Raw genomic sequence first — 21,545 nt, forward strand, 5'->3', positions numbered from 1 at the left:
AATTATCGCAACCATCACAAGCAGTAATCACATCACTCTGTGATGGACACAACGCTGTACAGCTGACAAGGGCTTTCTTCTGCAACAACATTTCAAAGAGGCCTGCCAAACATTCTACAATTCTGCAACAGAATGATTTAACAGCTGTTCCAGTACTCTCCAGACACCACAGATCCCCAAGAATAGACAAGAGTGAAAAAAGTCACACCTTTCAGAGCCAGAAAGTTTTTATCACAAGCAATACTATGAACTTCTAGATCTTCTGGATAACAAATTGGCTCGGTGGTTTAACGAGTGACTAGCGATATTGAATAACTTTTTAGTACTGCAAATAAAGAAACTGTAAAGTTTCCAACAACTTTGAAAACATTCTAATGACTTTGACTGCTTGCACACAAAGCTACTATTGTTAGGTGACTGAAGAACCTCCATACAGGCGCACCCTTAAACTCTCTTGTGTCCCCAGGGTGAAGCACCTTTGCCCTTCTTTTTTTCCTTCTTAGCATGTTTCATATTTTCTGGCAGTAGGGGGAGCCATGGTTGGGCACGTCTGGACATGCTGTATATGTGCATATGACCATCACAAAGTGCATGAGTAACTTTGAGAGCTGTAAGGGTGAGGTTAAGAGTTTCCTCTGTGTGGAGAGGTGAGACTGAACAGAGAGAAAGATTTGTCTAACCGTAACTGGTATGCCTTGCAGGACCACCCAGCAGGGAGTGAGACTGTTTACTTTACTTACTGTACTGTAGCCTAGGATCACATATTTGGATTCTATTGTAGTTTTCAATAAATGGCTAAAATCCACCTGGTCTCTCTAGAACTTAACTGAATTGCTCTAGGGGGGAATGGCAGTTTGTAACATTATGATGATAAACTTTAAAAGAAACTGTTAAGGGAAACAAAATTAAAAAGGTGACAAGTGTCAGATAAGAATGCCACACAGTTGGTCCTGGACACTCAGGCTAATTAATTTCAAAACTGTATTTGAACCAAAAGCATACCTTGTGATTACAATTACTATTAAAGTAAGAAATGACAGACATACAGAAAAAGATATTGATCAATTACCTTTCCCTGGGGCGTAGATGGGTCCTGATGGATTTCTCCTATGGTACTCCGACTTCCCCTTACAATCTACCACATTTTATACATATCCAGATTACATACTCATCAGTTTTCTTCCAATCACCATTAAGTATTATGATTATGTCTTATGCAACTCAGACAATAATCATGCATAAACTTCAGTCACCATAACTTTTGCTGTCTATGCTATTTTCATGTTACTATTTCTCTTTTCTAACTGGTTTATCATTGATCATGCATCCTTGACCAGGTCTCTTTTATGATTTGCTTTGCATAGGAACTTTTTGGGACTTCCCTGTTTTTCTATAATAGTCTTTTGGCAGCACATTTTGTGTTGTCCTTCAATGTAAGTGTATCCCATGGTCAATACCCCTGCCCAGCAATGATTAAACTTATCACTTTAGCAAGCTTAAATAAAACATACCCAGGCCAAACAAAGGCATGACCAAAAGGCAGCCAAGTCAGCATTAGCAACATCTCGGTCTGTCCAAATATAGACAGCAGACATACATACATCAGACCCTTATAACAATTCTCAGTACAAGCATCTGAACAATCTCTAATGCAATGAATGTAGTGCCAGTTAGACCCCTGCAACAGGACTGGGATCCTGTGGGCGGGACTGGGTGAGCAAAATAACAGACTGCAGTAATTTGCTGAAAAACACTAAATCTCTTGTCCGTTTACCATGACTAGCCTATTTGGGAAATTGCTAATTATTTTGTTTGAGTTTCTCTTTCCTATACGCATTTCTCTCTCTCGCTCTGAATCCAGTGTAGAACACCAGCTCAATTCAGGTCAGAGAATCATACTCACAGGTTTTGTTGTTCTGTGGCATCACATACGCACAGACTATCACTGTTGTATCAGCTTGCTGTCAGCTTATAAGAATGGCCGATATAAAACCTGAGGACGTAGAGGTTTTTATTAAAAAAAAAAAGTACAATCAAGAAGAAAAAACATGGAAAGTCAGATTGTTGGAATAAATTTTCAGCTGTAGTTGATGGTGCAGGGAAACACATGGAATTTGTAAGTTGTGACAGGTGTTCAAGAGTGTTACGTTACTGTGAATACAAGTCTGGTACTTCAGGACTGCGCTATCACGTGTGTATTGTTTCAGCTGGACAAACCAAACTGTCTTTTCAAGTAAAATCTCCTGTAGTGTCTGTTACTATCAAAGAAGAGCTGATGGAAAATATGTAAATATTGCTTGTGCTGACATTAGATCACACGATTTTGTAGCTGGCAAAGGCTTCCTGCAGTTGGCTCAGCATTTAATTGCGAAATATCAGATATTTAATGTAAGCGATGTATTGCTGCATCCAACCACAGTTTTGAGGCATGTGGAAGACAGAGCTACCAAACTGCTCAAAACAGTGGTGGAGGAAGTGAAGCCAGTTATTGCAAATTATGGATGTGCAATCACTACCGATATTTGGACTGAAGATTACTGAAAGACCTCATTCTTATCCACCACTATCCATTACATAAATGATGACTTCAAACTTGTGTCGACAGCTCCAGTAGCATGGTGTACCAGTGTTGCTGAGGGCTCCACAGCTGATCTGATGCACGCACATCTAATTGGAATCGATATGAGCAATCACAAGAAGAAGAACGGACTTTTGGTGGGACACAGGTCACAGAATCAAAATAATAATATGTAATCTCTTTAAAAGGAATGTGAAACTTTAAGGGCATGCATACTAAATCAGAAAATAATGATTCTGAAAATGTGAAATAATAAAATTGATCACATAGGTTTTGTTTAAATAATTATTCAAATAAATATAGTATTTTGTTGTTTAATATTTCAAGCCTGATAAACAATTGACATGTATAGTGTGTTGCTTAATTTAATTAAGATAAGATATTGGTGAACCTGTATTACAGGCTATTCCTGTGACCTGTATGTTTTTCTTGTACTTTACCACAGTGAGCAATGTAAAAAAAAATTTTTAATGTTTCACTGCTACTATAATAATGGAGACAACATCCACAGTTGTTAATAGTTCTTAAATAAGAGTCTACACAAGATCACTGAAACATTAACATTATTCCATTTTATTTTACATATATTGCATGCATCTAAGCCAATTTCCAAAGCCAAATCATTTTTTTTTTGTTGAGCAAAAAATTGAGCAGTTAATTTAGGCATAATGAACTGGAATACGATTTGCTTTATTATTAATGCAGTGTGTAAACAGAGTGAAGTCTCTGTGTTAATGCATTTTGATACATTTGTGTTTTAATAGGGTACGGGAGGCCAAAATGTTCTTTGTGCCCAGGGGCCCAATAAATCTTAATCTGTCTCTGTATGCTAATTTCCAGGACATTTGTAACCTTAAACCAGCTCCCAGCTGGCCCTTTTGTAGCTCAGTTCTTCCATTGGTGCTTCTTTCTCGGAGATTATCCTAGTTGGCTAGGAGAGAAGGGAACCTTGTCCCAGCCCTACACTACAAGGATCCTGGGCCCTTAAAAAGAGATAATAGCCATGGTTTCCCGCAAAACACTTGGTATTCCCAGGACCATTTTGTCTCTGTCATTTTGTCCTGCCTCTGCTCTCCCCGGGTCTTTGTCCACTCCAGAATCATAAAGAGTCATGCCTTAGAGAAGGGTTGACCAATTCTTTAGTCCCTAATAATTTTAAAGGGGACAGACCCATTTACATAGCCTTCGCCTCCAAACTTAATATACCTCCTGTTTGAAATCTGCAAAGGATATACTTTGCTTTAAGTGCAAGAACAACAGAATGCTTTTGAAAAGAACAAAAAGAATTGAAATTACACTAAGCAGTTTGAAAATGGCTGAATTTCCATATTGTATCAAGTGCCTCCTAGAAGTGGTTAGAAAAAAAAGGTTTACGGATGAAACTAATGGAAAGAAATACCTGGTAAGTGACAAACAGTCTAATGCTGTTTGAAAAGTAGCTAGCATTTTTCCCAAAAGCTTTGAAAATTGTTATGGAAAAGACTGAAATAGTTTTAAAAGACAAATTGATGGATAAAAATTTACAGCGCTTCATCTCATCTGTGAGGTAGTTAAGAATTATTTAAACACTGTCAGTGGCACAGTTCCTTGCACAGCGAACTCTGGAGAAACAAGTGGAAAGCATTTCATTCTTGCATAAACTATATAGCTGAGCCCTGTAAATCTGTGGATACCCACTTCATATCCACGGATAGCTGTGGACCATTTTTGTGGACAGTGGATTGGATGCAGACACAGCCCCGCGGGGCTCTATCAACGAGCACTGCTGCTGCCACTCACAAGCCTCTGGAGCAGCATGCAATGCGACACCCCTTTCCCCCCAGTCTGTGCCCCCGCACCACCTCTCCCCCACAAGACCCTGCCCCCCCACTCACTCATCTCCGCCCACATGTCCCCTCCGCCCCCCCATCACTACCCCTTAGGGCTGGTAAAAAGTGATGGGGCCAGCCATGGGCTCCTGCAGTGACGGACTAGCCATACCCAGGGCCCCCGGAAAAATGGGCAAGCCCCCGCATCTTGACCTCACTCCCCAGCAGGAGTGCCAGGAGAGCGGAGCAGGACAAGCCCCCTCGTCCCGACCCCACTCCCCAGCAGGAGCAGGGGGCAGTGCAGAGTGCAGGCCCCAAAAACCTCTAAACTGCCTCTCCCCCCTTGTCCCTGGTTCTGGCGGGTTCCCTATACCCAGCACATGGCTCCCACTCTGCCTTTTGCATCCCAATAGCAATGGATCTCAAAGGTGGGGAAGCGGCTAGCTGCAGCTCATGACCTTTGAGTCACATAGGCTATGAGCTGCAGACTGCTGCTTCCCCACCTTTGAGATCCTACTTCCAGAGAAGGTGGAATTTGAGTACAAACCTCTCATTAGCCTTATGTGATGCTTACTGTACCTCCACATAGCTCTGCAAGGGGGAACATACAATCTAGAAACCCGTGTAATGCAGCAACCAAACCACCACATCTCATCTGCCTCAGGGATATGGGATCTCCATAGTAAAGGAGCAATTCAGAGCCAACTTTAGGCCTCACACTTATGTGACTTGCCCTATGCGTCCACAAAGGCACAATTTGAGCAAGAGCCGACCCTTGGCCCTTAGGGTGACAGGATAGACTCTTTTAATGATGCTTACTGGGTGCACAGCAGAAGGATAAGTATCAAGAAGCATAGGTTTATTATATGACTGCATGAGGCAGCCTTGTACCATATACTACCTCACCCCACAGTATCACGCACTTTATGCAATTCACCTGGCATGCTGCACTCTGCATCATGCACACTAAGGCTTGTACCATGTAATTTGCACCCTATGTACCATGAACCCCATTTATTCAGATTCAGGTAATACTGTGAGGTGAAAGTTCACTTTTTTTTTTAATCACATTGTCAGTTCATCAGTGCGAATTTAAGTTGTCACTGAGTCACACCCTCTGCACTTACTTGCCAGTTGCCACCAGAAAAGTTTCCAAACTCTATATGTATTTGAAAAGCCAGTCATCAATGGAGAAGGAAATTGAAAAGAAATTAAGTGCTAGTGCATACAGTTTCAAGGAAAATGAGAAAGGCAAATCACCAATTTGGAATACATTCAGATTTCTTATTGGTGAAAAGGGAGATATTGTGGCGGATATGTTGCATGTGTCAAATACAAAAAAGTCTGTACTTATAGTAGCCATAAAACCAGTACTTCTAACTTACTTAAACATAAATGTAGATCTGAATCAGGGTCCAGTTTGCTGAAGATATCAAGAAGTATGTCACTATCACACGAGATATGAAGACAGCTGTGACTCAGGAATTACTGAAGTTTGTAACAACAGACATAAGACTTTTCGAGGTAGTCAGTGATGAGGGATTCCTTGCATATTCTCAATGTTTGATTAACATGGGTGCCAAACATGATGAAATGGATGCACATGTGCTAATACCACGTTCCACAACATTAGCCTGGCATGCTGCACTTGTGGCAGAAGAAAAAAGAAAATTTCCACAGAGCTGAAAAACGTTCTTAGTACAATAGGTGGAGAGGTTACCCTTGATCTATGTGGACAGATGATTACAGAAAGGTTGCCTATTTGGCAGTAACTGTTCATTACATAGAGCCACAACTGTTCAGAATGGTGAAGCGGGTGCTTTGTGTGACTCAGTTTGACAGCGGGAAACCAAAAACTGCAGAGAGCATTCATTCAGCTGTTATTCAGGCACTCAGAAAATGTGATATACACACCATTACCAACCAGATGGTTTTCATTACTGACTGGGGAGCAAACATGGTTGCAACCCTCAAGTCCTATGTGCGAATAACCTGCTCAGCGCACATTACAAATACTATACTTGAGCACACTACCAAACCGGGAAAACAGAAAGAGGAAGCAGTAACCGAACTGATACATGCACACTGAAATCTGGTTACTTCAGGAGATCTGGCCTTCAAAGCAGACTGCAAAAGTCTCTGAAAGGACATAGAAACATGATGGAACAGCAAACTACTCGTGTTTAAGACAATTGAGAAGCAGTGGGACAGAATATATGAAATTTTGACAGAAAAGGGGGATACTCAGCTTATTGATAGCATTGACCACAAGACCTTGAGCATCTTAATAGAGTTCCTGCAGCCGTTCAAGGAAGCATCAAATGCGCTAAAGCAGTCATCACAACCCACTCTCCACTTGGTGCCCATTTGGTACAAAAGGTTGAAAAAGCATCTCCATCCTTCTACCACTGATGTAGATAGTCTACTCAAATCCAAAGCCTTGCAATATCTCATGGAAAAGTTTGAAATCAAGCTTACGCATAGAGTAGCTGTTTTCCTGCACCTATGAATGTAGGGGATGAAAGTTATCACTGAAGAGAGACAGGAGGTTTATCATGAGACCAAGAAGCTTGTCTCATTGCAGAAGAAAATTATTCCTGCAATGAATCTTATGCTTCTTTAGTCAGCTACACAGACACCATCACCAAAGACGACAAAAACGGTCACATACAGAGTATGAGGATTCGGATGGTGAGTGTGTAAGTGACGATGATGAAGTGTCAAAGTATATCACCCTGAAGTTGGCAAAGAATGAAGATGTGCAACTGCTGTGGAGGTGGAGACAACAAAAGTACAACTTTCCCCTTCTTAGTAGAGTTGCATGGTTTGATTCCATCCCTGCATTCAGTGCACCCTCTGTGAGAGTCTTCTCAGTCTCAGTTACGCAATTAACGAGACTCGTACTTCACTCAGACCAGAAACTGTGGATGATTTAATGTTTTTGCATAGCAATATGTCAAAAAAAATCAGCTGTCCTGAGGAAGACATCTAAGACCAAGTGCCGCAATTCAGAGCAGAATAGAGTAGACAGCCCTGCAGTACTTAATTTGTATTTAAAAAGTTGCCGGGGCTCTGGCAAGCCCCAGCACAAATTAAACACTGGTGGGCTGCCAGAGAGCACCTTCACCACCACCACCCATGCTCCACCCTCAACCCTCACCCTGCTCCTGTGCCCCTCACTCTGCACTCCCCTCCTGCAATGGGGAAACTGACCTGAAGACACGGACCAAAGCACCTGCTGTCCTTGCTCCTGGCTCCCCCACACAGGCCCCCTAGGAGGATGACCTGTCAAACCCAGAGGTGAGGTGCCCTGTGATTCCCCTTGCATGCTTCCACAGGGAGAACAGACTCCCTGTCCTTTGCATTATCTGAACTATTTAGAATATCATCAGCTTCAGTTATCTCTTTATCAGCAACTGATGATGGAAGATGCAGATCGAGATAATCCCCTAACCTAGTCTGGGGGGCTCTGTGATCAATTAAAACACACAGGCAACCTGCCAGAAGAACTAGTTCTCATGTGGCAATTTTTTTTTTCTCAACATCACTGGTAACACATTGCACCACATGCAGAAAACAGCTTTCTGGAATGATTAACACCTCAGTGCTGCGGGGCTTTAAATCAATGGAATATTGCAGACCACAGCAAGAAGTGTTGAGCAGGAAGCCTTGAGACTGACACAACAAAGAGGTGAAGGCTCCCTCCTCAGCCCCTGACATCCCAGCTGCTGGGAGAAGACTGCAAACCCCTAGTGATGATAAGGGCAGGAATATTTGTTCTAATGACTGTTGTACAATAAAGATTGATGTTTAAAATAACAATAATAGTGTGCACATTTATTAATATATAGCTTTCTTATAAAGAACACACACACACACACACACACACAGATGCTCCTCCTGAGAGGCACTATGAGACGGCTTGCTGCTGTGGGTGCGGTGTGGATACACATAAATGTTAGATAGTGGATTATGGATCAGATGCACGTTGATTCTGTTGGATGCAGATCAGATGCAGATCCACATTTCTGTATCCACGCAGGCTTATATAGTAGGTGTGTCCAAAGCATTGAATTAAGCTGTAAAGAATTGTAGCATCATGGGGAGAGAGACGGAGCCCTTCTGAACTGGGGTTTTCAGGAGAAATTACATCTGGAATGCCTAATGGGCAGCAGTGGGGAGCATAATCTCCAGCAGTAGCTTTGCCACATTTTAAATGAATGTGGCATGTGCTTTCCACACTCAGCATGGTCACTTTCCTTGATGGTGTGCACTGGAAGGGGCTAGAAGGGAAGGCAAATCCTCTGTCTCACCTCTATCCATCTTAAGCAGGCTAGTGCCGCTGCTGAGAATAGCATTGAGAAGTAGCCTCACTCTCCAGGCAATATGACTGCCCCCTGTGCAGGGACACAAAGGACAGAGGAAGACTCCTTTTCCCCCTGTGCATTTCCACCCATAATCTTTCCCTATAATGTTATGGTCCCAAATATTAAAGAAATAAAGAAAATGTGGACATTAACATTCATACATTAGAGCTCAAATACACCCCATGAGGCCATGAACAGCCTCTGCAAATATTGGATCCAAAACAAATGCTCCAGCTTGAAGAACTTTTCTAACATATTTTGATTCTCTCCTCACTTCTGCATATATGATAAAATGGGAACTTTTTTTACAAAAAAGTTTGTATTTCTAGTGCCTTTCCTCATCCCTGAAAACAGCTGTAAAGAACCTTTAATCAATGACACAAGCCAACTCTACTTTGCTCTAAAAGTTCCATCTAGTGGTGATTTTATATAACACAAATACACTTAAACCCTCTTCTCTAGCATAGGAGTACTTGTGGCACCTTAGAGACTAACAAATTTATTTGAGCATAAGCTTTCGTGAGCTACAGCTCACTTCATGCACCCGATGAAGTGAGCTGTAGCTCACGAAAGCTTATGCTCAAATAAATTTGTTAGTCTCTAAGGTGCCACAAGGACTCCTTTTCTTTTTGCGAATACAGACTAACACGGCTGCTACTCTGAAACTTCTCCAGCATGCAGATATCAGACATACAACCACCAAAATAGGTGTGACACTAAGGAAACGTACACTTTATTGTTCTCACACAGTGGTTTTTGTCTCTCTAAAACAGATGCATTTTCCTTGCTTTTTGTGGCTTTATTCGCTTATTAATGAATAGTTAGTGGGTCACTGTAATGGGGTGCTGGACGTTAAAGGAAGCCACAGGCCTAGCAGAGCCTGTTCCTGATTTCAGCCCAGATTGAGGGTTGGGTCAGCAAGGCAAGGCAAGGCCAGGCCAGACTACATAAAATAAGCTTTTTGCTCAGTTGGGAGAGAGCTAGTGTAGGGGTCTCCAAAAATGAGCTGCTGAAGCAGTCTTGGAAGGCTTGTGGGAAAAGGTCAGTACCATTTTAGTATCTCCCAGTCATCAATTTGATGATTTTTGACTGTAAACCAAAAACAACAGTTACTTCAGTTGTTGCTACTCTGTTGTCCTCATTTTCCTGTACATCGGAATCCTCCCCATCTCTAGCTAACTAAGAGCTGTACCTCAGCTTTGATATATTCTCTCATATTTCCTCGTTAAATTACAGCAGGTTTTCCTCAAATACTGGTTTTGGTACCACACAGCACTCATGTTCCTCTCACTTCAAGTTCTGTAAATAGTGTGCCTCTGCCTATACCATGTCACTGTTTTTGCCAAGCAAATAGTAGGATGTCACATCAGAATTAGTGACAGGGTCAGGGTCTCAGGCAGGGTCAGGGTGTCCTCAGCCCAGCTGCCCAGACTGTCACTCTGACAATGACCCAGGCAGTCTTCTAATCACTGCCCCAAGCAGTGGCAAATTAACACACAGGCCCACAGGGCCCACGCCCAGGGTCCCGGCCAATTTGGGGGCCACTGAAGGAGCATCGGAACCTGGGTAGGAGTGTGTTGGGGGGGCCACCAGTGCCAAAACTGTGGCCCTGCCCCCTCTTCCCTCCAAGGTTCCACCCCCTGGCCAGGCTGGAAGTCGGAGTCAGACTGAGCCCAGGCCACTGTGGGGAGCCCCAGACCCCCTGCCTGCCCTGGGTGGGAGCCAAGGTGTCCAAGAGCGGCCCCCGGCCTGTGTCCTCGCCCCCTTGGGCACGCCACTGCTGGTGGGACCCAGGGTGGGGGCTTTGATACAGCCTGCTTCCCTCTCCACCGGGTTTGCAGACATGCTGTGAGGGGAAAGGAGGCCCTGCCCCAGCTGGGAGGCAGCGGGAAGCCGTGGGAAGGTCAAAGGCAATGAGCAGACAGGCAGGGAAGGCTCCACCAGCGCAGCTCCTGCTGCTACACTGGCCCAGCCTCAGCAGCCACCACACTCCACCCAGGCTCACTCAGTGCCTACGCTCAGCTTCTGTTGCCAGGCTGCCCCTCGCCAGGTCTCTCCTGCTACCAGGCTGCCCATCCTGGGCTTTGTGCCCAAGGCAGCAACCACATGTGGCACTGCTCCTCCTGTTGCCTCTGGCCAAGGCTTGCAGTTTGGTGGGCTGGGGAGGCAACACCCCAGCTGGCCTCCCAAACTATGCTCATGCCACCACGCTGCCATGCCTGCCTGACGTTACTATGCCCATGTTTAAAAGTGGGTGGGCTTAGGTTTGGAGGCCCAAATGTTCTCTCTGCCTAGGGCCCCAATAAATCTTAATCTGCCCGTGGCCCCAAGCAGTACCGCTCTACAGTGGTTGGTAGGGGAACCCAGGCCCACCCTGTACCAAGCAGTCATGGTCTGCAGCTTCCCTAACGTTACTTCTCTCACCCCAGGACTACTTCTTACCTTGCTTCCTCCCATTCTAGTTTCTCTTAGGCATTACTGGGTTTCAGGGACTCCTATCCCTCTTTCCCTCAAGAAGAGTGACTGCCACCCTGCAATGTTGCCAGTCTCTTGGCTTTATGTAAGCCCTGCCTGTTCCTTCACAGGTGAGCTTGCTTCCAACTAGCAACCACAGATTATAAGAAGGTGCTGTGCCCTGTGGCAAGTGCTGTCAGCCCCAGTGGCAGCCAAATGCTAACCTCATTCCTAGCCAAGATGATGAGTCAAGGCAAAGAAGATCTGCTTACCTGTGTTCCTGTGTCCAGAAGTCCTGTGTTCCTTCCTGAAGTCGGTGACCCTCTGGTCCCAGTCATGTCCCAGCGTTCATGCAACCCATGTCCTGTCAGAGAGAGAGATGGTGGTGTGTTAATCTTTTGATTTATTTACCCACCTGTATAGTTTTGGGGGCCCTTGGCTTTAAGCCAGTTGTGAGCAGTTAACAGCAGAGTGGTTTTACTTTATATCCAGCTGTTATATTTTGTGGGGTCCTACTGAATAAATTCTAGTTTGTTTGTTACCATCCCTGCTTCTCTAGTATCTGTTAGCATTAAATCATTGAACTGGTGAGAGATACGGAAGGGGGATGGATCTGCAGCCATGGGGTTTTGAGTTTCACTACGGTCCTTAGCTCCCTTAGTGAAATTTACCCTGTCCGAGGGTTAACATTTCTGGCAACTGCTGCAGAACCCTCTTTGATGATTTAGTGGTTGATTATTGCTGCTTTGTATTTATTTAATACATTATTAGTTACTCAGTTTTGTTAACGGTGGTCCATTGATCACGAGGATGGGATCACTGACAGTTGGTGGTCGATTCAGTGTTGTGGCTGGGGTCTTGCATATACCCCATTGGAGTGGCCTTGTGTGCCGCTAGCCTCTAACACTGGTGAGAGTCCAGGAGGGGCCCTGACTTTGTGTGTCAGAGAAGCATGTTCATAGTGACTGTCCAGTGAATCCGGTAATGCATTATATATAAACAAGGACAATTCGATTGTAATGTTACAGAATTGACAGTTACAGTTCAATAATAATAATAGTGGAGTATACACACTAAAATGATAAATGCACATGAAGTACAATACATGAAGTGCAAAAATAAAATGCAGTCTCAGTGTTTAGAACTAAAGTGGTCTTATTTTTGTTTGTTCATACTATAATTATACCTTGAATATGATAACGTGGCTACATTTTATATTCTGGTTGTTTATGTTACAGTTGTACTTTGCTGGATATTTAAGTAATATTTTAATTCCCTTGCCACTTTGGCCTCTCCCCCTCCTTCCTTCCATTCCCCTCCCTCTCCACTTCTACAAAGGCTCTGGCGCCCTTAGATCCTGTGAGATAATATTGCTCTGTACCAGATGAAACCCATCAAATACTCTCCTCGCAGAGTGTGGGAGAAAAATCTGGAAGCAAAATGTTTTCCTGACCTCTTCCCATATGGTACTGCAGGATTTCATGTTACCAGTTAAGTATAAATATCAAAATGTGTATTAATTCTGTTGATCCACAATTTTGCCAACATACTCAGGATTTATTCCACTTGCTATGGGAGAACAAAGTGAGTGCAGTATCTGCTAGCATTGCACATACACTGAAACTTGATAATTAATTTGGAGATCTTAATCTCAACAGTTATTAGACAGTGAGGCACAGTGAAATTAATTTAGAAAATAGCATTGCTAGCATGCGTAGGACAAAAGATTACTAGTACTACAGAAATTCTGAGCTGCAATGCTTGCTACACAATTGTGGTCCGCCAACCTTATTTATCACACTGAGTTATGCTGAGTACTTTTCTCAGCTGAACTTGTAAAACTGCTGTGTTTGGCAAATTGAGATTCTGAGAATACTGTAGACACATCAATTGGGAAACTCTATGAAACGGTGTTATGCTTTGTTTTCTTCTTTCAAAAGGGAATTCTCCTCGGGAAAGATGGGAGATTACTTTTCTGACATGTGGAGTACCAGAGTTGAGATGCTCCACATATTCATATGTTACTATGGGTAGAGGATGCGCCACAGTTTGGAACTCACAGCACAGAAGACATTTTAGCCTTCATTCATAAATATGTTATGTGTATACTCTTCATAAAAATCTACTGCCCTACACTGCATGGTAGATTCATTTCAAAGACATTCCTATAACAGGTACTGCTGAAGGACCCTTTACCAATGATCAAAGAAGGTTTTAGTGCCATGGATTTCACAGGGCCATTACCCAGGCCAATCTGTAAGGGGGAAAGATTTTTGGTGGTGGTGGATTTTGACACCTGGTATCCAGAAGCGGTCACTTGGTCAAATGTGGAAACTGGAAAAGTCACAGATGCACTGTTTTCTATATTTAGTAGGTGGGTTTTCCAAAAGAGATCTTATCAAATTTCATGTCACAGCTATTTTATAAATTATGGAGAATATGTTGGGTAAAACAATTGAAATCTGCCCCATAACACCCAGAAATAAAAGGTGAAGTGGTCTGATTCAATGAGATTCTACAGTCTATGTTAAAAATGTAAGTGAACAGGAGGATAAGTGACTGGGATGTAACAACAAGTATCTCATTGCCTTTTTAAATAAAAAATGGACATCAAATGAAACATGGAATTATTCCATTACAGAATATGAATGTTATGTAGTTGTGTGGGCTGTCAGAATGTTATGTCAGTTGTGTGAGACCCTACCTCTTTAACTGGAGGTTCAAGGTTCTGACTGACCATTCCCCATTAGTATGTCTTCCCAGAAAAAAGTGTACCAACTGTCAATTATTATGTTGGAGTATAACCATCCAAGAAGAGATGTAGATTAAACATACCAAGGTAGAAAAAAATGTGGTGGCAGACACTCTGTACAGGCAAGAGAGCCCAAGCAGATGCATTTGGAATAGCCAGTGGCTAACATCATTTATCAATGTCAGGGGCAAGGGAGGAAGGGTCTCACAGACATCTTCAACCCGTGTCCGACCATCTTCTCAATATATTACCAAAGAGGGTTGTGTATGGTTTCACAACTAGCTTATTGTCAAGGTTATTGTGAGATCTTTGTACAGGAAATAGTTTAACAGATATATAAAAAGTATATTAGGTTTCAAAACTGTTGAAGTGTGACTTTGTACTCTGAGGCAAGAGGCCGTCTCAGGGCTAACTCAATCAATGCTGAGAACAATGGCCATCCATGGAGACAGCACTGTTTACTATCTGGACCACCTGGAGACTAGAGCACTTACAAAAACAAATGAACCTCAAGACAGCTCTCTGAAGAGCGAGCCCCCTGGTCTAAGAGACAATAGACAAACTGTATAAGAGCAGAAAATATGGCACAAGTTGTTATCCATTACAGAGAAGAAACACTACCAGCAGGAGTGTCTCATGAAAGGAGGATCCCAGTTTTCTAAACTGCACAAGAGCTACAAGGACTAACCAATAGACAGACTCCAAGTAAAGGGGGGGAAATAGGTACATTTTAGCAGGGCCAACTCCAAGGGGCCCAGCCAGAGGGCCACAAGCCAATCACCATGAGAAAAAAAAATCAGGCTAAATTGTGAAGTTTGACTTTGACTAAATGTTATTTATAGTATCTCATTCAGTGGTGGATTATCCAATGGGCCCATGGGGCCTGTGCCCAGGACCCCAGCCAATTGAGGGGCCCCAGAAAAATGGGCACCCCAATAGAAATCCACCATGCAAAAGCTGTGAGGCAGGCAGGGGTGCCCCAGCACCCGGACCCTGGCAGAATCGCCGGGCCAGCGGGTGGGGCAGGGGAAGAAGCCCCAGGCACCCAGATCCCGGTCCCCAGCAGAAGTGCTGGTGGGCGGTGCGGGGGTGTAACCTGGTTTAGTCATTTAACCATTTTGTTTAGGTTACCCACAATTTATCCTCCATCTTGGGTTTCTTTCTTCTTGACCCTAGCTGGCGCCCTTTTTGGTGCTAGTGTTTAATTGGTTAAGAGTTTTTGAAAGATGCTAATTTAGGGGACAAACTCTAGAGTGAGAATATCTAAAGGTTATTCTGCTCCCCTGTAATTTCAGTAACACGGGAAGCCCCAGCGCTCCTACTCTGGTCCCTGGCAGAAGTGCCGGGGGTGGGGGGCAAGCCACAGTGCTCCGACCCCGGTCCCTGGCAGAAGCCGTGGAGAAGGCAGCGGAAGCCCCCGCATCCCAACCACGGTCTCCAGAAGAAGCACCAGGCGGTGGGCATGCAAGGGATTTTATTCATGTTTGGTTATAATATGTTCATGGTGTCATTCTAGTTAACAGTTTGAATATGTATTGTTGAATACATTTGCTGTTTATCAATGAGACTCCATTTTGTATAATGGACGCCACCTTGTTTGGGTCAAACGACAGCAAAGACTCCATATACTTTCGCGTTCTTTTCTAAAATGGGCGGGACAAGGAGGGAACAATCTGGAAAGGTCTGCTGCCTCAGAACTTTTGCGCCACCAGCCTATATAAGGGTGGTGCACATGACAGTTGGGGCTGTCTGCCTCAGAGGCAGCCAGTAGCAGTTTATTTGCATAGGCGTCAGAGACCATCACCATCGGTGAAATCACTTACCTGAAGACTGTGGAATTATCCTGACTAGACTTGTCATCAGTTCCAGATCCTTTGTACCAAACACTGCTAAATTTTGATAGCTCATATAGCAGGCATTGACATATGGCCAGTGAGCGCTGCTGAGCTTTTGCGTAGATCTATATAGCAGGCACCAGACTGCTGGTAAATGCTGCTGAGATCTGTGTACCAAGCACCAGAGTGGGGGGATGCGCTGCTTGAGCTTTGAACAGCTCTGTGTGGCAGGCATCAGCACAGACTGCTGGGGACTACTGAGCTCATGTGAACTCTGGGAAAGCAGAGGCTCCAACTTGAGAAAGTCTGGTGAGCACTGCTGACATTTGCAGAGGTGTTTGTCTGTGTGGGTCAGACAATAAAACTGCAGGCGAGCACCAGAACTTTCAGCTCAGATGGCTGGAGGAAGGAGATAAATAAAAAGTCTTTGGAGTACTCTGTGAATTCTTTTGGAAAATGTAAAAATCCTTGGGCGGAGGATGTGCTTAAAGGGGAATAAGGCTTAGGAAAAGCACTGAGAGAGGTGGAAAAGTTTTGTTACCACTAACTTCTTGTTTGGAACAGGCTTCAAGAAACAGCCTTTGATTTATGACTTGTTAATGGTGCCATTAGAACTAGATGGGCACATAAAAAAAAAGAAAGATTTATATCTCAGTTAGAAGAGCAAATGGGGCAACAGAGATCTGAAAACGAGAAGTTGACTGCTTAAAATAATGCTTTGTCAGCTCAGGCGTTGAGTGAGTCAATGGAGATTAATCAACTAGAGCAGCAGATACAAGAGTTAAGTTATGAGGTTAACTAAAAGAATAGGGAAACCTTTGTATTAACTAAAAAAATAGAGGAATCTTAGGCAGCTACCAGAGAGTTAAAGAAATTTAACCAGGAAGGTAGCCTAAATCATTCTCAATGTAACAGCAAAATTAATAGTTTAAGAGAAGAGCTGAGAAAAGCCAAAGGGGTTATTGCAACAATGAACAGGGATCCTTTAAGAGAACACATGTCTTCAGAATCAGATTCAGAAGAGAAAAAGGAGCTTGGTTATGTGCAGAGCTCATGGGAAGTGAAGGCCTTAGAATCCCGTCCGTCTCCTCAAGCCCCAGCAGAAGTAGAAAGCCTGAAGGAAATCAAGGAGGGGAGAAGGTATCCACCCATGGCTCCTATCACCACCACTGTGGTTAACTATGGACCTAACAGATCAATAGAGACAACATGTGAAACAAAACCATATGGTCCTGATCAAGCAAGAGCTGTCAGGAAAATGTTAGGTACACTCAACAAAGAAACAGCACTGGACTGGCTGTCCAAGTTGAGCAACATGACAGCCATCAGCAGAGAAGACACAACAGCTTTATTGAGAGAGTGTATGAATAGTGAAGAATACAATGTTTTGCCTGGAGAAGTCCAACTAGCAAACACTAAAGACATTGGAGAAATTTATGAAGCTGTTTTCAAGCTCTATTATCTCCATGAAAATCTCATAGGGATATATTACTCAGACAATCAAAGGTGACAGGCCTGAAAGATTTCTAAGCAGAAAGTGATTTGTCTATTGGTTATCAGGACTATCTCCATCTCCCATTGTGAATGGAACAGCTACCTGTGACACCACAGAATTTAAGGAAGTATTTATTCAAGGACTCTTGCCTACTTTGAAGATAACCTTGAGGCCTATAATTCCAAGGTTAATAACTTAGAGAAATTGAAGAAAAGTTAAGGGTGTAAGGAAGGTTTTGTTTTTACCTTGTTTTACCACCTTGCCCTTACATGGCCATCTTGTTATTCTAAATGTTGTTGTTAATCCTCCATTTTGGGTATCCTTCTTCACAAAGGTTTTGGCACCCTTTTCCTAGTAGAGCAGGAAAACAAGGATCAGGTGACCACATAATCTGCCTGGAGACAGCAGGTTATATAAGGCTGGTTCGCAAGGCCGTCCTTAGGCATACGCAGCATACGTGGCTGCAAAAATCCTTCAAAAGACCACCCTTATCTAAAATACACATTTTAATTTTAATTACTATAATAAAAAAAAACTTGCTTCCAAAGTCTCTCTGTCCATCCCTTTCTCCCTTCACCTCCCCCAGCATTGAAGAGAGCCCTTAAAAGGACAACACCCCTTTCCTTCCAGATAGCTGGACAAAGATTTTCCCTTTCTTTACTTCTGACTATCTGATGAACTAGTTTTCAGAGACCCCTCCAACAAAATCAATACCTTAGTAAGATATAAAATCCTTTGTTATGCCTAAAATCTTTGGAAATATATGTTTTAAAGTTGGTGAAATTCCATTAACATGGCTATTGTTATGTAGATCACACAAAGTAAATTAGTGTTCCCTTTTTCTAAAAGCAATGAACATTGTTATGAACATACTAAAGCTCTGTGACTGATTAATTTAAAATAATGTCTTTGTTTCAGTGAGTTAAATATGTAGTAATCTGGAATGATTACTTTATGAAGGCTTAAGAGTACATTTAAAATATAAAATCAGTATTTCTAAGCTGATTAAGAAAATGTAAAACAGAAAAGACCTGCATCAAGTATTCCATAATATTTAATGTTGTATTCAGCAAGACAGCTGACTCGTCCTTACTACAAAGTTTTTGCAAATAAATCTCTGACAAACTTCAGGGCATATCAAAAAACCTGTTACTGACATTTTTTATTCACAGGTTTAGTGCTTTTAATTAGGTACCTTCTGCATGTCCAGTTTTCACCATCTGGCAGGCAGTGGAAAACATGCTCCATTTTCTTTAGAACTACAGAAGAGTTTTTTTCAAATGTCATTTGCTTCATTTGGGTTCAGGGATTTGGCAGGAAAGAGTGAGCAGGGTGTGGGAGGGAAGAGAGAAGGGAGACAGTGGGGAGAGGACGGGGCCTTGGCAGAGTGTGGCGGGACCAGGGTTGAAGCAGGAATGGAGTATGGGTGCGGCCACAGGCAGAAGAGGTGGGCTGGGGAGCTAGCCTACCCAAGCGGCAGCTTCACGCATCGCCCATGACAGCAGGTAAGAGCGGGTCGGCTCCCGCAAACCCAGCACACTTTGCATTCCATAGGCAGACCAGTGTCGCATTGCTTCCACTCATCCATTATTCCATCTAAGGATAGTGTCCGCATTGCTGCCCCCATGACTGCAAGTCAAGAACAGAAGACTTGAAGAAGAGAAGACCATGGTTTGCCTGTGTGAAGATCCGCTTGTGTTCCTGTGTTCCCAAGTTCCTGTTTTCACCTGCATCTAGTGTTCCTGTCCATGTGCCCTCCTTACTTGCAAAACATGGTGATGTGTTAACTCTATTATTTGTGTCTTACCCATTGCGTGTAAAGGGTTCTGGGGTTCAGGCTTTAAGCCCACAGTTGTGTTAACATCTGAGTTGTTTATATCTTCTTAAAGTTAAGTTGGGGTCCCTGTGTAATAAATCTTGTTTGTTTGCACCTAGCCATTTGTTTAGTTTTCTGTCACTGCTTAAAACACCTGACGATAGAAGGGGGGAGTAACTTGAATCTTCTTAATTAACCCATTCCAAAGGTAACAATTTGGTGACTGCGGCAGGACCCCTTTTTGTTTTAAGTGAGTGATTTGTGTAACAGTTACAATCTACTCAGCTCTGTTAACAAGCAGCCCACAGGCTGTGTGGGAGGGTCACTGCTCTGAGAATACCAGAGAAGTGCTGCAAGCAGGTAGGCCTTGTATGCTGTTGGTTTTGCGTGTTGTTGTGCCCCACTACAATGTGGCCTGTGTGTCACTGGGCTCTCTTGCCTAGCTAGTGTCTAGGACAGGCCTTCAGCCTTGCGTGTCGGGAAAAATAAAGCTATTTAGCCACTGAGCCTTCTGCCTGCCCTGTAACCAAGTAGGGTGACCAGGTGTCCAGTTTTTTACCAGAACACCCGGTCAAAAAGGGATCCTGGCTGCTCTGGTCAGCACTGCTGACCAGGCTGTTGAATGCCCGATTGGCAGTGCCGCGCCCAGGAAGCAGCCGGCATGTCCGGCTCCTAGGCTTAGGGGTGGCCAGGGGGCTCCACATGCTGCCCCTGCCCGCCGGCACAGCTCCCATTGGTGGGCTGGGTCAGGGCAGGGGACAAACTAGTCTGACTCAGCAGGCGGCTGTTGAGGGGTCATGCCGTGTGCCTCTCCTGCTGCTGCCGGCCCTCTTCTTCTACTCACTCTGTTCCTGTGGCTGGACTTGAGCTGCGGTGCCTGCTCCTGAGGCGAACTGTGGTCTGTTGCCCTATCGCCAGCACCCCTCGCCCCCACCCACATTTCTCCCTGGAGCCCCTGGCCACTCTGGACTGGGAGCATCCTCCTGTCTGCTGTGCGAGGGAGGAAGGGGGGGAAGACGCTAATGTTTGGGTGTCCCCCTGCCCATATACCCAGTCTCCACTGAGCTGGGGTGACGGGACAGAGGGAATCTGTGTTTGCTGCTGCCACCTCTCTGGGTCCAGGCACTGCAGCTGCTTATGTCTGAACAACCCTCATACACTCACTCAGGCACACACAAACTCTCCTCAAAACACACACATTCCCTCTCTCTCACACACAGTCTCCCTCACATAGTCCCCCCAACACACACACCAGGGCTCCCTGCATCCAGGTCACTTTCCCCACCTGGGCTGTCCTGTGAGGTGAGCAACAGGAGCTGCTGCTCTCCTGCCCTCTCCTTACACAGCCCAGGCAGGGAAGGTGACCTGGATGCAGTGAGCCCTGACCTCACTCCTTGCTCCCCACCTCACAGCCCCCTAGCGGTGCACGGGGGCGGGGTAGAGGAGCAGCAGTCCGGGGGGAGCGAGCAGCAATGCCAGCTGCTCCATCATTGCATCCAGGTTAGTTTTCCCATTTTGGCTGAGGTAGGGGACGCAGAGGTTAGGGGCCTGGTAGGGGTTGGGGTGAAGAGGACACAATGCAAGGGTTAGGGGTGCAGGGTATGCACGGATTAGAGGCATTGGAGGGGAGTGCACGGACTGGGGCAAAGGGGGCACAGTTTAGGGGTTAGGGTGTAGGAGGGGCCAGGTGTTAGGGGTGAATGGGGCACAGTGCAGGGTTTGGGGTGAAGAGAGGGTGGGGAGCCAGTGGGGGCATGCCATGCCCACGGGGGCCAGAAGCACCAAAATGAAAGTTCGCCAAGGGTGCCATTTTCCCTAAGGCTGGCCCTGACACGAGACTGCCCCTCTTGGGGCCCTGTGGGACTTCTGCGCCATCACCCCTGTAGGGCCCTGAGAAAGTGTATGAAAAAGAGTCTCTGTGTAAGCAAGTGTGTGCATCTCCCACATTCAAATTGTTGCTGCTCCTGGCCTTCTTCTGGTGCCTGTTTGGGCCTTCAGTGAAAATGAGCGACTGAGCGAAGGTGGGAGAGAGTGAGTGACGGAGGGAGGGGGGATGGTGTGGGTGGGGCGGGACCTCAGGAAGGGCCAGGGCAGGAGGCGGGGCAAGGGTGTTCCATTTTCTGGAATTAGAAAGTTGGCAACTCTATAACCAGGAGGAGCGGCCCTTAGCCTTGTGTGCCAAAGAAGGGGCTCGGGCGACGCTTTAAAGGGCCTGGGGCTCCCCGCAGCAGCCGGAGCCCCGGGCCCTTAAACTGCCAGCCTGGGAAGCAGGTCCGGTCTGGCACGGCGTCCTGGCTCTTGCCAGTACACCGTACCGGACTGTACTGGCTTACTTTCACCTCTGGATACAATAGGGGTACATCTGTGTCAGAATGAATGAGCAAAATCCCATAGGAATACATGGGAGTCCATAGAAGTGAATGGGGCTCCTGTCACATGT

At 44.8% G+C, this 21,545-nt stretch overlaps 1 long non-coding RNA gene across 1 annotated transcript; it reads right to left on the bottom strand.

Moving 5' to 3' along the window:
• Positions 1-2,545: 2,545 nt before the first annotated feature.
• On the bottom strand, positions 2,546-17,635 carry LOC122458869. The gene is made up of 3 exons (XR_006279170.1): positions 17,535-17,635; positions 11,480-11,571; positions 2,546-2,667 (listed from the first exon to the last, which is right to left on the bottom strand). It is a non-coding gene; the product is annotated as an uncharacterized LOC122458869 (long non-coding RNA).
• Positions 17,636-21,545: the final 3,910 nt, after the last annotated feature.

Source organism: Dermochelys coriacea, chromosome 2 (genome assembly GCF_009764565.3).
Source record: "Dermochelys coriacea isolate rDerCor1 chromosome 2, rDerCor1.pri.v4, whole genome shotgun sequence".
Classification (NCBI taxonomy): Eukaryota; Metazoa; Chordata; order Testudines; family Dermochelyidae; genus Dermochelys; species Dermochelys coriacea.